Source organism: Pyrgilauda ruficollis, unplaced genomic scaffold (genome assembly GCF_017590135.1).
Source record: "Pyrgilauda ruficollis isolate IOZ18807 unplaced genomic scaffold, ASM1759013v1 scaffold30, whole genome shotgun sequence".
Lineage (NCBI taxonomy): Eukaryota > Metazoa > Chordata > Aves > Passeriformes > Passeridae > Pyrgilauda > Pyrgilauda ruficollis.
The window spans coordinates 5,445,030-5,457,318 of NW_024524378.1; the positions used below are offsets into that span (position 1 = coordinate 5,445,030).

Sequence of the window (12,289 nt, forward strand, 5' to 3'; positions counted from 1 at the left end):
CGGGCCCGGTCGCGCGGCGCGGGGGGGGACGCGCCGCCACCGCCGCAGGATGAGCGGCGCTGCCGGCGCGGGACCCGGGGGTGAGTGCCGAGCGCTGCCCGGGGACGTGCGGGCTCCCCCCGCCGCCCCGCTCAGCCCCTCCCAGCCGCGGGGAAGGCGGGGACTCCGGTACCGGGAGGGCGGCCTTGGCGAGGGGCGGCGGTCTCGGCGCTGGGCGCAGGGCTGTACCCGCGGGGCGGGCGACAAAGAACTGGGAGGCGGCGGAGCGGGGGTCGAGGAGGACCGGGATCCCGCGGCTGGAGCCGGTCCCGGGGCGGCGGAGTGACCCCAGCGCAGCTGCTGGAAGAGGGGAGGGCGGTGGCTGCCAGGCGTCAGAGGGGAGCAGCGCCGGGCGGGCCGGGGTGCTCCCTGCCTGCCCAGGGCTCCGCTGCCAGGGCGAGGGATTCGCGGTGAAGTTACTACAAGGAATGACTCAGCCTGGCAGCGCCTCCGTGCTCGCCGTCGGCGGCGGTCGGGCGAGCACCGTGCAGAAGCGTTGTGTGTTTACAAACGTTGTTCTGCCTCTCCCTCCGTTGTTTACTTGGTCCTGCTCCCGAGGAAGCATGTGTCCTGTAATGAATTTTCCCTTTGGTTTTTTCTTACGGCTCTTTAGTAGGCTTTCAGGATGTTCTTTGGATCAGTGCTCGCTTTTCTTTCTCACTGACTCCCAAAAGTACTGGCTGACAGTGATCCAGAGGTAGAAATACTAATATAAATGCTGTGAGAATTAAATGAGCCGACCTTTGTAATGCTCGTGTTTCTTACTTAGCATCATCTAGACATGAAATAAAAAATCTTGTCTGATCCCAAGAAACACAGAAATGTTAGTTTAGACCTCATATAACCATAGCTTTTTTTTCCTCTTGTGTAATTTCTTTTTTGTCTGAAGTATGTTCTGGCTATGAGCCATTTCTTGTGGTTCATATTTTAAGCTTTCACCTTTACTTCTTTGTGAGGAGCTTGAGGTTTGGTTCTTTTTCCTTGTATTCACATATATGTGTGTCAGAAGTAGTTTGTGCTGTTGGGTTTATGGAAGGACTTGCGCTTCTGGAGGTGTGGGTTTAACTGCATGGTAAAAGGTATCTCAGCAATACTGGGGAAATGACAAGAATGGAAAAACATGTTTCAGACAGTTGAATTTTATACAGCTGAGAAGTGCTGTGAGGAATAACACTATAAATAGAATCAGAATTATAGAATGGCCTGAATTGGAAGGCACCTTAAAGATCATTTAGTTCCAACCTCTCTGCCATGGGAGCAGGGACACCCTCTGCTAGACCTGGTTGCTCAAAACCCCATCCAACCTGTCCCTGAAGACTTTCAGGCATGGGACATCCACAGCTTCTCTGTTGTAGTGTCTCACCATCTTCACAGTAAGGAATTTCTTCCTTATATCCAATCTAAAATTATACTCCTTCAGTTTAAAGCTATTGCTCATTGTCTTCTCCCATACATACCCTTCTAAAAAGTTCATCTCCATACATCATGGAAGTACTACATAATAATAGTGATAATGAAAATGTGCACTGGTATATGGTATATTTAAATTGTGAATTTCAAGAATATTTAAAATGTAGTACCTTGGAAAATTTTTAAAAGATGAAGCACATAAAGATACCTTACTCTTATCTTGTGGTCTAAGACAAACTTTTGTGCCAAGAAGCAAATATTAACAAAAAAGGATTTAGATATTCTAGCATCGTTAAGTTTAGATTATGTAGAGGATATATTTGTACTTACTCTAAATGCTGCCTGAAACTTAAAATGGCTTTATTTTATTATGTTGAGAGTAGTAAAGAAAATTACTTGCTGAAAAACACATAGTAAGGGACTTCAGCTATGCCAGTTTTAGAGCTGGAAATGCAAACGGGATCTGTTGGGATAGTGGATTATTATAAGATAGACCTAATTGTGCTTTGGAAGTCCATTATTGTTGTCCACTCTGTACAAGTAGCTCTGTATTTTGTGGATTGTAAAATCTATCTTAGCAGCAATTGTGTTGCTCTAGGTTTATGCTCAGCACAGATTTGGGTTAGTAGTTTCTGAGATCGTGTCCAAGGGGCTGGCTCTCTCCCCATGTCAGGTTACTATATTTATAATTAGAAGTGTATGCAGCAGACTTATGCTCTGCCTGGAGAAGAGGGCAAGGGTTATTTTGAGGTCTTTTGTGGTGTCTGTTTAAAAAACGGAGTGTCCCTGCAAGTTGTGTGAACACAGCTGTTACATGGCCTTGCAGAAACTAAGGTGGAAAACAATTTCTAAACTGAACTTCAGTTATTTTGGTTAAATAGGGTGTATGTTGGGGATAAGGGAGTAGCACAAGTTGATTTGTTTTTGATAAGAGTGGCAGTTACTGTGGAATCACTGGAAAGAATTTTTTTGTATGTTATCAGTGTGTCCTTAAGTCTTTATTTGCTTTTAAACTAGCAGTTACTTTCTGTGACAGAGTGGTGAGAGGGTCTTGGGACTTAAATTGCACAGGATGGGTTCATTATCATGTTGAGGTAAAGTGGAAACAAGTTAAAGTGAAAAACTATAGTGTGTGTACCCAGTTATTACTCTACAGAGCTACTTCAGTCATTTGGATAGTGCCCAAGCAGTCATGTGTCTCTTTCTGCATTTGCAATGTTGCTCAAGAAAGTTGTGCTCCTGATTTTTGGTCCACAGCTCAATGACATTATATGAACGGTTTCTGAAGATGATGAGGGGAAAAAACAAATAATACCTTACTACTTTCAAGGAGCCTATTAATAGGTAGCATTCTGGTGCAAAGTTGTTAATCAGTATTACTGAGTAGCAAACACTTGATTACAAGATGCCAGCTTACATAATAATATTGTATTATACTGCAGGATGTGATTGAATGCAGTGATACCAAACAGGCCAAAAAAAATCATTAATATGTAAATTACTAATCCAATTGCAAGAATTACAGTGTCTGTTTTCTAGCTGATGTGCCAGACTAATGTTTTTGTTTTACAAGTTGAACGATCTTCACATGAATTGCGAGTCGTAAAAGCCTATAGCACAATTAGTGGTGATAAAGAAATTGCTAGCAATTATTTTTGTGAGCTAATTAACATTCTGTTGTTACTGAGACAGTCACTTGTCTATTTATGAGTTAAGTCATAGTGCAGATCCACTCTTTATTTAGTTTTAATTTAAATTTTAGTTTTTTGATGTAGTTCAGTTGAAAGGCAAGTTGGAAGACATCATAGCCATGTACCAGCTCTTTCTATTTCTTCTATTTGTGAGCAGGGTTGGAAGTGGATATGCTTTGTGTTTTCTAATAGGATTCAAGCATAACTATATTGTTAATAATACATGAATAATTTTTCAATACTAGTTATTGGAAGTTGTCAATAGAAGTGTCTAAACAAATTTATTGATACCACATTTATGTCCACAGATTGAGACACGGCTGGTCAGGAAAACACCAGGGCTGTCAGGGCAGTTCTTGCTAGTCTTCTGTCCCTCTCCAGGTGTGTATTTTCCTTTTGTTGTTCAGGTTTGCGGTCCATGGTTCAGAAGGCTTCTGAGCTCAAGCAACAGCTCAGTGTAGCTTTTTATGGCCATCCAAGATGTTGACAGTTTCTGTTGGAAAGAGATTTTGCAGCTGGGCCTGCTGTCTTTATCGTATCAAGGTGAAACGATTACGGTGTGCTATATATAAAGCTCTAGTAGTTTGTGCATCTAGTAGAATGTGTTGGACTGTTTTCTATGAGTTAGTACAAATAAGTACAAAAAAGGTTTGTTTGAGTGCTGTATGAATTTCTTTCTGACCTGTGTTAATTACTTGTTAATGGAAAGTAAAATGTGAAACTGCTTTGTTTACTAGTTGGGTTCCAACTGTCCTGCATCTGTCTTGCTGTGTAATGATGTAGGATCAATGAGAAGAATGGTGTGTGAATATTTGAGAGCAGCTCTGCCTAAGTCATGTTCTGAGGGGTTTTTGACCGACTTCAGAACATGGATGTATTTTCTCTTTATGAAATAACTCATGTTTTCTTACCTCTTGAGACTTTCTTTTGAAACAGAAGTTTTGCTTTTTCAGGAGAATAGGAAAGCTGTGGTGGTGATAGTGAAATAGTGTATTCAGTATTTTGATTGCCTGTTGCTTTCATTTGGAGGGATTAGGTGGAATTAGTGTCTGTATGATACATCAATCATCATTATTTTTCTTGAAGATGTTTGACAGGCTAGTATGCTGTTTTCATTTTGAACAGATTGAAAATGATATGTATTTTAGAGGTAGAATGCAGTGTTGAAGAACCAGTTATAGGGAGAGTTTTACTGACATTGTGGATTCAAAAAATCATATCATCCTTAGCAAAGCAAAAATATAAATTCTGTAAGAATTGCACTTTGCTGAGGTCTGATTTTCGAATGTTTGAGCTAGCTGTTCTTAAGTTTCCAACTTCTATTTTGATTTAGTTCCATGACTGAACATGTTATGCTCTTTTGTGTTGTAGTTATAGCTGCAGTACTTTTTGCTCTTTATCACTTGAGTAGTGTTTTTTTTCCTGATATTGCAGGGACTTTCAATATCAGTGGTTTATATCAAACTTTGTTGAGGCCAAGTAGCTGTGCTGGTACCTCAAAAGTGTGAAAATTGGACCCTTATTTATTGTAGTTGGCTTAGGATAAACAGTTCATACTGACAAAATGGTGCTTTTGTTTATCCAGTTATTCTTCCACCCTCCAGAGTGTGTATTTTTATTAAATTCAGATGAAGGGAAGATTCTTACATAAGAATATATTGTGTAACAGGACTAGAAGCTGTCTTCTAATACGTTGTGCTTATGCTATATTGTAAGCGTTCTACTAGTAAATTCAAGCTGACTTCTCTCTTTAAAAATATTCTTCACAAGTACTTGTGTTGTCTACTGATTGAAAGAAACTTGATTCTCACCCAGTGAATGGATTGAAAATATGACTCAAAATTCTCCATTCTTTCTGAATGGGGGGGGGAGGGGTAGTGTGTAAACTTTCCTTTTTGAATGAGAGGCTTGATGGTAAAATACCTATACATTTCAAAAAGCAGTGTATTGTAACAACATTTTTACATGCATGTTATGGCTCTAAACAGCACAACCAGCGTTCAATAAGGCAGGAATATAGTTGTAATACCTCAGTCATTGTAAATTGTGTTTTTCTCTGGTTTTCTTGGGGTTTCTTTGGTGGTTGTATAGTTCTTATGGTAAAACTGCATAAAATAATTTATCGGTGCACGTTGTTAGCTGTTATAAGCTACCAAAGATTTATATTCCAGAAAGGTAAAGAAGGGCAGATGAAGATTAGAAAACACCTTCTTGAGATTAGAGACAATTTAATATTCTGCAAACTACCCTGCAGCTTTTCTCATTTCTCAGTACATTGCTGTTGTCTTCTTTCGCACTGTTGCCAATAGAGATCTGAAGGTGATTTTTAAATGTGTGATATTCAAAAAGAGTTAATAAATTAATCTGAGAAGGATCTAGACATTTCTGAATATGTATACCTAGGGAGGCTGTGGCTTATATCAACTCTGTATCTTGCTGATGGTCATTTACTTCCAGATACCACTGAAAATAAAAGGAGGTTGATGAATAGGAGGAGGTTGGTGGGTGACAGATGAGTTATAAGTGACTTAAAAAAGATAAATTTGATAAATTCTGTCTTTAGATCATGAAAGTTCAAATACTGATGTTATAATTAATGTAGGATAAGAAAAATTTGAAACAAGTTTGCAACTTTCAAAGCAATTAAACATTTTACTAAGATGGTAGTGGATTTCCTTATTACTAGATAACTTTAATGGTTTTTTAAAAATCTGATTGCTTATGAATACCAATTAAGGAAGAATCTATGACTTTTATGTAGGCAGTCAGACTAAATCACAAGGATCTTTACTTGCATTACATTTCATTATTGTCAATCTTGGACTTTCTTTTCCATCTGTAGTTTTTTCAGTCCTGTGAAGTAAATGCTATTTAATCAGTCTTATGTTCTGTATTTTTGTCTTTTAAATAGTTCTGGCCAAGATTTTTCTCTTTTCCAACTGACTGAGGATGGGAGGGCAGTTAGAAATATGAATGATGCCTTCTGAAAATTTTCACTTGTTTTCTTGAATGATGGTTCTGATGTTCAGTATCCTCTGTATTCATTGGCTTCTCTCCAGCCTTAGTTGAAGTGTAGTTTGTGGAGTTATGTAATGAACCAGATCATGGAACCCATTTGAGCTATCAGTATTCTGGAGAAGTATGGTGTTTCTAACTTATTACAGCAAAGTCATCCGCTTTATTCCACAGAAACAGGTAGTTGCACCACTGAAAGTTGATGCAGGGAAAGGAGCAGAAGAAGAACTGGCTGAGGAAAGGGATTCACAAGTCTGGTGCTCTTTCTGTTTGTGTTTCAGAGTTTGTGTTCTTGGTTGATCAGAGAGCGTGTTAGTGGAAGAAGCACTGGTGCTGACTTGTCTGAGTTGGGTATAAGAAAGAATGAAATTGTTGTTGTCTGTTTCTTGCAGAATTGTTCGCAAACACTGGAAGATTTTACATACTACTTATTTTAAAGAGTATGTACCTACAGGAAGAACCTTCCCACCACTGTGGAGTCAGTCAGTATCTTGAATAAAACCACCTGAAGCTCCATGTACCTGAGAGTACCAATCTTTGCAAAGAGAATGTATTAATCTCTGTAATTCAAGGGAGGCTTGTACTCCACAAATGCTTTGAAATGGCAAAATTGTACATTAAAAAAAGAAAACTGACAAAACCTTCAGTTAACTTTGTCAAAAGTAAGGTGCAGACGGCTGTGGAAAGACTTGTTTCCATCAATTAAAAAGAATAAAAGGAAGGAAAGAAAAGGGATACTTCTGCAGGTTGTGGGCTGTTTCCTGGCAATAAGATTGTCAGAAATCCTAGGTTTGTTTTGTCTTGTACCTGTTAACTGAGGCCACTTTTTATCATGTAAGAGATGTGAGGTTTTGAAAAATGGGGTAAAACTGTATTTACTATTGGAAGAGGAGAACTTTTGTCTGATGTATTATATGGATTGTGTTTTGGCAGCTCCTCAAATCAGTGAAAACAGCAGTGTAAATAGCTGCTAACCATCAGATTTGAAGCTTTATAATCATGTCCATATGTAATCATGACACAGTGCCTGATAATGTGCTTGTTGCCTTATGAACATGTTTGAAACTATGGTGTTCCTAAAATTCACAGTGTAAGTTTTGTCTGAACTTGTGAGAAGCTGCATTGTTTTGGCCCATGCCAATTTCAAAGCACTATTTAATGCACACTGTTTTCTTACCTGCCCAGATTTGCTTTTGATCTACTCTTTCACCCTTGAGGACTTATGAAGGCATTGCAGCACCTGAATGAGGAGCTGCCATGTAATTCAGAGTTGTAGGAGCAACTCTGAATATGATGGCTGATATGTAACTGAAGTATTAGGTTAGTAAGATACAAAATTATTCATCTTAAAGGAGAGGAAGGAGAGAATAAACCTCTTAGACTATGAAATACTGAATTACTGACTTGAATTTCCTCTTTACTGAATTGTGAGGTAGGGGTTTAGGAATGTGTCCTGGCTGCTCTGCAGGATTGCAGCTTTGCTCTTGGTTTGAGTAGAAAAGACTTGTGTGCTGACCAGCAGCTGAGTTTGAGAGCTGTTAAGAACACAGTGACTGTTGGAGATGCTGTAATTAAGTAACCGCCTCTGTGCCTGATGCACATCTCAACATATAAATAGAGCTCCAGATGGCTGCAACCTTACAGATGTCAGGGATTGACAGCCTTTCTTTAAGACTACTGTGTGGCTTGAACATGAGGTTTATAGGCTTTCATACAAGGTAGCGGTGGGAGATAGGATCTCCACCTTCAGTAATATATATCTCAGTGATTAAATGTGGTCTTCTCATTAAGTTTATTTTGGAGGAGTAGGCAAACTAAATTATTCCCTGCACCTGGTTCAGAAGGAGCCCTACTACTTATTCGTCACACAACTTAGGGGTGTTTTATTTTTTTGTTTTTTAGTTTTTCTTTTAAGTTTTTTTAGTGCCTTTTAAAGCATATTTCCTTTCAACAGTAGGCTATCCAGAAAATGATATGCATTTGCACTGTATTTTAGAAACATAGCCATTTCTGTTGCATAAAGCATTACTAAAGAATGCATGCCCTCACAATGAGGTCATACTTTCTAGTCTTCTGGTGGTGGTAGTAGTAATGTTCTGCAAAATTAAGGTATTTCTGGTTAGATGCATTAGGTTGCAGTATTGAAGAAGGTTCCTTGAAGCCTACTTTTAGAGAGGATCTTACAAGTGACATTAAGAAAGGTGTTAGTTGCATTAAATTTAGCTTCAGTTTCTATTTTCATTTTCCTTTGATTTATGTGCTATAAAATACTGTTCTGCTGGGGTCTGCAAGTTGAAGCAAGAGAGCATTTTTTGAGAAGGGCACTTGAAAAAAAACCAAAGGAAGTGGAGGTAGAAGTCAGGTTTCTAGAAGAAAACAAAATTAATTGTAAGGAATATTCTGCACTGGGCTTGTACCTTTGTCTATTATAGAGTTGCTCAAGTCGAGGTGAAGCAGGAAATCCTGCTCTGAAAAGTGAAATCACAGGAACTGTAGCATCTGAGAGGCAAACTTTAAGATTTGTGGTATGGAAATGAAGCACAATTTAATTACATGCTAATGTGCTGTAAAGTTGACTCCATCTTAAGCAGTAATAAAGGTATATTGGCCTTGAGGGGAGATGTTTCCCGGATAAGACATTTATTGAATGAGGAATAGCACTTGAGTCTTTTTAAGCATGTCACAGACTTGTCAGCCTTTGCCTCACATGAATTGCCGTTTCAACAGGCAGAAATTCTGTGGTGGTGTCCTGTGAGACTCCTGACGCTGGTAATTGGGGGTAACATTTATGACTCATCTAGGAGACACTGCTACCTGTAGTGCAGCCTCGGCGCTTCTGCAGTAAGGGCAGTGAAACTTCTTTATCAGCAGCGCACAGATGGTGATCACATAGAAGTATGCGATTGTCTAGTAGCAGTGTGGAAATGCAGGCATGGTCTTGTCTTGATCAGGTGATTCAGCTACTTCTGTCTGCTTTCAGGCTTGAGCCCATTTTGACCTGGAGATATACACAAGGGGGAAGGAGTTTGGGCCTCTTAGTTCTATCTGACCTGGCAGGTGAAGCACTGATAAGTACAACACTTAGCATATAGATGTGGAGCAGCGCTTCCCTGCTCTTCCCTGGGAGCAAAAAGCGAAATACCATATACTGCTTGTCTGTTGCTGTTGTGGATGGAATTTTACACCACTGGGTTTAAAGGAAAGCCATTACTTTGTCATAGTTCAGTTTAAATTTTATGGTGTTAAGGAAAAAGTTATCGGTATCTCTGTTTGCTCAAGTTTAGTTTGTAATCCAGATTATAAAGGAAGTATGGAAAATGAGATGTCAGAAGCATGAGTGTGAACAATTAAGATAATACAGGGAACTGAATGACTCAAAGTGAAGTTGATTAATGTCCCATTAAACCCAAACAGCATAAATGTTGATTTCTGTCTTTGTCCCGCTCTGAATGCCATAATTCAGTGTTTGACTTTGTGAAGTTGGAAAGAATTGTACCATGAAACAATGGAACAGTCAGCATTAGGTAATTAAATGCAGGGATTCTGCATTTAAGGGCAGAAATGGATGGTTAATATAGGGTTATTTGTAGGGTGCTGTGAAACCTGTGATGTTTGTGCAAGAGTCTGAAAGCAGACATTAATTTCCTTTTAGAGATGTAACAATGAGCAAGTTCGGAACTGAGATACATCTCAGTACTTGTAAACAGCACATGTTGAAAGTATTGATCAACACTGACTTCAAAAGTAGTTGGTTGTTGAGGAGTTTATATTATACAAGAAAAGATTGCAGTAATTGCATTGCAATGTAGTGTGTAGAGCAGTGAAATATGTTGCAACCAGCACAATGTATTCATGGCTGGTTTTGGTGTTTAATAACCTAATGTGACACTATACATATTTTCAATTCATTATAGAAACTTTTTATACTTTGTGCCATTCTTACATTTTTTTAATCTGATTTATTTTTTCTTTTATTTATGCTTACCATATTCTGTCTGATCTGGCAGCTATTTTTTAATGATATTACTGATAATTCATGACAGTTGGTCATACAGACTTCTGTCTCAGTGTAAAGATTCTAGCTTATATGATAGCATGACTCTAATGCTGCAAGTCACACTGTTTAAACAAATAATCTGGGTGGATTAACTGTTTGTGGTTTTGTTTGATTACATAGGTAGCAGCTGTGTCTTCAGTAGCTGTCAAATTGTATAGTTGTTGAGTTTAAAGCTAAAAGTGAATAAATAAAGCCTGATACTGTCCTAATGGCCTGTTGTGGTAATACAAACAGAACAAGAACAAAACCTGTATGGATATATTTTGTTGAAGCTTGATGGTGTGACTTTCACTCCAAGATTATGTTAAGAACTTGTTACTGCTGGATGATGATAGTATTCTGGAATATTGGGAACAAACTTAAAGGCTAATTTGTGATATGTAGCTGACCTTGCCTGTAACAGTCTGCAATAACCTGACCTTTGAAAGAAAAGAAACTTAGTCAACTCTGGTAGGTTTTCATGCATACCCCCTGTAACTTTGAACACAGGCAGATGTTGTCCAGAGATGCAAGACTAGGGAGAGCTCTCAAAATTAATTTTTCTTCCAGTACTGTGAAGACAGGCAGCTGGAGAGAGGCAGTTGACATTGTTCCTGCTGAAGGGAGGAAGGGCATGCTACAGCATGTCTTTGTTGGACATCAGTGAATCTGCAGGAGAGGTTGCTGTTTAAGGCATGTATTCTCTGGAACCTTGCTTTACATCATTCCCCTCTTCTTGAAGTGTTCACTGAAATTTGTAACAGCCTTGAGAGTAGGTAAATTTAGTGGAATTTTGTGAATTCTATCTTCTTTGTTTTTTTGTTTTTTTTTTTTTTTTTTAAGAGTAATTTAATACAAATTTGTCCTCCCTGCATCGTGTAGTTCTTTTACCCCAACATCATTTGATGAGATGTTGAGTGAAGAAACAGCACCTCTTTTTTCTTAGTGGTTGCAAAGCAGTTATAAGGCAGGAGATTATTGTATTTTGTTCCTAGTTGGTGGCAGAAGTATTTCTGCAGTTTTGTGTTAATGTGCATTATGTTGACCTAAGGCAAGTATTCATAAATTCATTTTGCTCAAGTACAGCTACTGACTGCTGATCGCTAAACAGGAGGAGGATGGTTCAATTACAATTTTTTTTTTAATGGTAGCACTTAAGCACACTGGTTATTTCCCTTTTATTGGACCTTTGCTTCTGATAAAATGTCATGTATGCATTTTGCATGGGTTTAATGAGGGAGTGGACAAAAGGGAGAAAGATAATTCTTCTGTTCCATGACAAGAAAATATTTTTTTTCATTTATTAAGGTTTTAGAATGTAGGGTGAGTGTTTTTGATTTATCTATAGTAACATAGGTTGTGTAAAATTGTTTACATGTTCTAATGGTTTTCAGGCTTCAGCAAGCCTATTTTTAGTAATGGATTATCACCCTTTATAGTGCCTGATCATCTTCTCAGAAAGCTTGCTAGGGCATTAACATGATAGAAATAATGTTTGTTTGCAGTCTGGAGTTAGTGCACTTGTTTCACTGCCCTGAGCCCAACAGGTCATCCACATGTTCTTTGCCAAGGCTCCTTCTCCTTTGGCACTGCTACTTAACTGAACGCAGCTAAAATGAACTAGGGTAGCCTAAAAAAGGTCACCTTTCCTGATTTGGCTCATTTTGTAGTTTAAGAAGCAGTTCTGGTAGAGGAACCCCCTGGCCAAGATGTAGTGACAATCTGGGAGTGGTAACATCTTCAGTTTATTTAAAAAATAGAATAAATAAACCTAACAATTGCTTTGAAAGTAGGTGAATGGCTTAGCAAAATAGGTTACCTTTCAGGTAAGGAAGGTGATACTGATTCCTGAAGGAATCTGTGTGAGGCAGCTGCTGGATAAGACTATTCATTCAACAGCAGTAGCATGTATACCTTCTAATGCTGGATTTTCTTAGATAAATTGCATTGTTAAGACTCAGTGTCAATTTTAACAGCATTCTGCACGAGTGCCGAGAAATAATATCTGTTAATGAAAAAGCAAGCAGTTCTTTATAGTGAACTAAATTTCTCTCCTTGTAAACACTCAAAAGTATGATTAACAGTTATTTTAAACAAA

General features: G+C 38.7%; 1 protein-coding gene across 1 annotated transcript in view; it reads left to right on the forward strand.

Moving 5' to 3' along the window:
- RB1CC1 (RB1 inducible coiled-coil 1) overlaps positions 1-12,289 on the forward strand; it is a 64,838-nt gene continuing 52,549 nt past the window's right edge. The window contains exon 1 of the mRNA XM_041473645.1: positions 1-80. The gene's annotated coding sequence lies outside the window, so the exon portion shown is untranslated. The remainder of the gene's footprint in view (positions 81-12,289) is intronic.